The sequence below is a fragment of the Acipenser ruthenus genome, unplaced genomic scaffold (genome assembly GCF_902713425.1).
Source record: "Acipenser ruthenus unplaced genomic scaffold, fAciRut3.2 maternal haplotype, whole genome shotgun sequence".
NCBI classification, from domain to species: Eukaryota; Metazoa; Chordata; class Actinopteri; order Acipenseriformes; family Acipenseridae; genus Acipenser; species Acipenser ruthenus.
This window is the reverse complement of record NW_026707931.1, coordinates 7501-12500: the sequence shown is the minus strand read 5'-3', so window position 1 is coordinate 12500 and position 5000 is coordinate 7501. Positions and strand designations below refer to the sequence as shown.

The window sequence follows — 5000 nt, the reverse complement described above, 5'->3', positions numbered from 1 at the left end:
GCAGTCTAAACTATATGTTTTTAATTGAGCCCAATTAAGACCCCTTGCTAAAAACAGGCTGTGAACCCATTTACTGTCAAAAACACGTTTGCAACCTGAACACACACATATATATAAATATATCTATATATATACTAAGGCAGCAGTGTGGAGTAGTGGTCAGGGCTCTGGACTCTTGACCGGAGGGTCGTGGGTTCAATCCCAGGTGGGGAACACTGCGGCTGTACCCTTGAGCAAGGTACTTTACCTAGATTGCTCCAGTAAAAACCCAACTGTATAAATGGGGAATTGTATGTAAAAATAATGTGATATCTTGTAACAATTGTAAGTCGCCCTGGATAAGGGCGTCTGCTAAGAAATAAATAATAATAATAATAATAATACACACATACAGAAGCACTGTTACAGATCGTACCTCATCAGTATAAACAAAATAAATTAAATAAATCAATTTTTTTTTCACCCATAGTTTATTTTATTTCATTATTTATTATTATTATTATTATTATTATTATTATTATTATTATTATTATTATTATTATTATTATTTTTAAAAAGCCGTCTTCTGTCTCCAGAGTGGTTTCCTAAGGGAGGAGAGAAGAGTTACCATATACTTAAGCCTCAAGGACAAAAGCATTAAAAACCAATCAATTGATCAACGAATGAATGAATGAATGAATGAATGAATGAATCAATCAAAATCAGGCAGCGTCTTCTAGACAACACGCATCACAAAATACACGGGGTTCAAATGAGATCGCTAGCTGGGTTTCTTTTCCCTCAAAAAAACAAACAAAAAAATTAAATAAATTAAAACGTGTGGGTTTGATAATTTCTTCCGATCGGCAAGGCACTGCAGAGGACCGGGAAGGGACCCCCAGGGGTTGAACTGGGGGGGGGATTTGGGTTGCTTGGTGGCTCTCATGTCAAAGATTTTATCTACACTTAGTTTTCAAAAGTCAAACTGATTCCTGAGTTGCCTGGTTTCGCAGCTCAGTCTTGATCAGATCCGCTGCCAAACTGAAATCACAAGTTTGGAAAACTCCTGGTAGGAATGGAGTTTAATACCCACCGTTTACAGAGAGCGTTGGAAGCTACAGGGCTGGGAATCAGACTCCTATTGCACAGCAGTGTGATCCAGTCCAGGTTTTACTGCTACCAGCTTGATCAGCCCCAGTGTGTCTAGCTAACAAGCTCAGGTGTGTCTGATTATTAAACTCCCAGTGGAACCAGGACTGGTAATCAGACTCTATTGCACAGCAGTGTGATCCAGTCCAGGTTTTACTGCTACCAGCTTGATCAGCCCCCCAGTGTGTCTAGCTAACAAGCTCAGGTGTGTCTGATTATTAAACTCCCAGTGAAAGCAGGACTGGATCACACTGCTGTGCAGCGGGTAGCATATTACATGCCTTAACTATTGTAAAACACACACACACACACACACACACACACACACACATCATTGATGATGAGGAGACTTTGATCGAGAGTCAGTCGTTAATGGGTTAATATTTCCGCTGCAGTTTATGAGCAGAGAAAAACAAAAAGAGAAGTCCCAGAGATCCCATAGCTGAAGACCCTGCTGGGTCAGTTAGTTCAGTGCTGGGGGGTTGGGGGTTGGGGTATTGATTTTTGTAAAGGACTCTATTGAAGTGCGTTCGCATGACCTGCACTGTGCAATCTCCATCTCGGGGGGGGGAGGCAGTCTGCCTGTGTGTGGAGCGGTTTTTGTTCAGCCTGCTCTCCCGAACCCTAGGAGCTGTCCTCATTCCCCTCTGCTCTCTCTCTCTCTTCACCCTGATCTCTTCTCTCCTCTTTTCTTCTCTCCTTCCCTTTTGTTACTGGGTATCCCCCTTGTTCTGTTCAGACTGACTCACCTAGGCCCTCTCTCATCTCTCTCAGGATCCCTCTCCCCTCTCCTCTCCACTCATCTCTCTCAGGATCCAACCCCCCTCCTCTCTCTCTCAGGATCCCTCTCCCCTCTCCTCTCCACTCATCTCTCTCAGGATCCAACCCCCCTCATCTCTCTCAGGATCCCTCTCCCCTCTCCTCTCCACTCATCTCTCTCAGGATCCAACCCCCCTCATCTCTCTCAGGATCCCTCTCCCCTCTCCTCTCCACTCATCTCTCTCAGGATCCAACCCCTCTCCTCTCCCCCTCATCTCTCTCAGGATCCCCCACCTCTCTCTCCTCCCCTATCCCCCTCTCTCAGGATCCCCCCCTCCCCTCCCCTCCCCTCTCTCCTCCCTCTCTCAGGATCCCCCCTCTCCCCTTGTCTCTCTCTCCTCCCCTATCCCTCTCTCAGGACTCCCCCCTCCCCTCGTCTCTCTCCTTCCCTATTATCCCTCTCTCTCTGGATCCCCCTCTCTCTCTCCTCCCCTATCCCTCTCCCCTCGCCTCTCTCCTCCCCTCATCTTTCCCAGGATCCCCCCTCTCCCCTTGTCTCTTTCTCCTCTCCCCGTCTCCCCTCATCTTTCCCAGGATCACCCCTCTCCCCTCATCTCTCTCTCCTCCCCTCTCCCCTCATCTTTCCCAGGATCCCCCCTCTCGCCTCTCTCGCCTCCCCTATCCCACCCCCCCCCTCTCTCTATCTCTCGGGTGACTTGCCTGGGCCTCTGCACCTCGAGGTGCTTGTCGGAGGGGGTCAGGGAGCCCTGGCTGGACTGGGATTTCTGGTGGCGTGGCCGGGCCGAGGTCAGCACAGCGGAGGCAGAGGCAGTGGAGGCTCGGGAGCCTGGCGTGGTTAAACTGGAGACGAGAGGGGAGGAGCAGCGCAAAACACGTTAGAGGAGAGGAGAGGGGGAGAGGGGAAGAGGGGGAGAGGGGGAGAGGGAGGAGAGGGAAGGGGAGAAGCGCAAACACGTTAGAGGAGAGGAGAGGGGGAGAGGGGAAGAGAGAGAGGAGAGGGGAGAAGCGCAAACATGTTAGAGGAGAGGAGAGGAGAGGGGGAGAGGGGAGGGGGAGGACAGGGGGAGGAGGAGAGAGGAAGAGAGAGGAGAGGGGAGGGGGAGAGGGGAGGGAGGAGAGGGGGAGAGGGGAGGAGAGGGGGGAGAGGGGGAGGAGGAGAGGGGAAGAGAGGAGAGGGGAGGGGGAGAGGGGAGGGGGAGGACAGAGGGAGGAGGAGAGAGGAAGAGAGAGGAGAGGGGAGAAGCGCAAACATGTTAGAGGAGAGGAGAGGAGAGGGGGAGAGGGGAGGGGGAGGACAGGGGGAGGAGGAGAGAGGAAGAGAGAGGAGAGGGGAGGGGGAGAGGGGAGGGAGGAGAGGGGGAGAGGGGGAGGAGGAGAGGGGAAGAGAGGAGAGGGGAGGGGGAAGGGGAGGGGGAGGACAGAGGGAGGAGAGGGGGAGGAGGAGAGGGGAAGAGAGGAGAGGAGAGGGGGAGAGGGGAGGGGGAGGACAGGGGGAGGAGGAGAGGGGAAGAGAGGAGAGGGGAGGGGAGCAGCGCAAACACGTTAGAGGAGAGGAGAGGAGAGACTAATAATACATGTATTAATAAAGCAAAACCCTGTAAACTATGGGTTTGGTAAATAAACAGACAGAAGAGACAGACAGACAGACAGAGACAGGGTACAGCGGTTAAGAGCTCACAACTCGCCTGTCCCACAGCGAAAGGAAGAGGAGGAGAAGTGATTAGAGGTTTCAATAGTTGAACCCTGGCATACCTGAGTGTGTGTTGTGTTGTATTGTATTGTATTGTGTTGTGTTGAATCTCACCTGTCCTTGCTGTTCTGCACAGAGCCCTGTGTGTGTGTGTGTGTGTGTGTGTATATTGTATTGTGTTGTGTTGAATCTCACCTGTCCTTGCTGTTCTGCACAGAGCCCTGTGTGTGTGTGTGTGTATTGTATTGTGTTGTGTTGAATCTCACCTGTCCTTGCTGTTCTGCACAGAGCCCTGTGTGTGTGTGTGTGTGTGTGTGTGTGTATTGTATTGAATCTCACCTGTCCTTGCTGTTCTGCACAGAGCCCTGTGTGTGTGTGTGTGTGTGTGTGTATTGTATTGCGTTGAATCTCACCTGTCCTTGCTGTTCTGCACAGAGCCCTGTGTGTGTGTGTGTGTGTGTGTGTATTGTATTGCGTTGAATCTCACCTGTCCTTGCTGTTCCGCACAGAGCCCTGTGTGTGTGTGTGTGTGTGTGTGTGTGTATTGTATTGTGTTGAATCTCACCTGTCCTTGCTGTTCCGCACAGAGCCCTGTGTGTGTGTGTGTGTGTGTGTGTGTGTATTGTATTGTGTTGAATCTCACCTGTCCTTGCTGTTCTGCACAGAGCCCTGTGTGTGTGTGTGTGTGTGTGTGTGTGTGTGTGTATTGTATTGCGTTGAATCTCACCTGTCCTTGCCGTTCTGCACAGAGCTCTGCCCCACGCTGCTCCTCTCTGTCATCGGGGAGGTTCTGCTCCGACTCGTCCCGGTTGAGAGAATGCTGTTCTGTGAGACACAGGTGGGGGGGGGGGGGGGGTTACTCTCAGCCCTGGGATTGTAACAAAGCCCTGCCTGTCAGCCCTTATACTCACTGTGAAGGGGGTAGACTGGCAGGGAAGGGATAGTGTTAATAGAAGCGAATAAAAAGAGTTTCATACAGCTATGGTGAAAAGTTTATGAAGCAAAAATGTGTTAATGCTATAGGATGATGCAAAACTTGAAGGGTTTGTAACGAAACCCCAGTGGTGTGTGGTACTCACTGTGGAGGGGTTAGGGTTGGGTCAGTGCTGGTACTCACTGTGGAGGGGGTTAGGGTTGGGGTTGGGGCAGTGCTGGTACTCACTGTGGAGGGGGTTAGGGTTAGGGTTGGGGTTGGGGCAGTGCTGGTAGTCACTGTGGAGGGGGTTAGGGTTAGGGCAGTGCTGGTACTCACTGTGGAGGGGGTTAGGGTTGGGGTTGGGGTTGGGGCAGTGCTGGTACTCACTGTGGAGGGGGTTAGGGTTAGGGCAGTGCTGGTACTCACTGTGGAGGGGGTTAGGGTTAGGGTTGGGGTTGGGGCAGTGCTGGTACTCACTGTGGAGGG

At 51.4% G+C, this 5000-nt stretch overlaps 1 pseudogene; it reads right to left on the bottom strand.

The window, feature by feature from the left end:
• LOC131728529 (serine/threonine-protein kinase MARK2-like) overlaps positions 1–5000 on the bottom strand; it is a 25208-nt pseudogene that overhangs the window by 13217 nt on the left and 6991 nt on the right.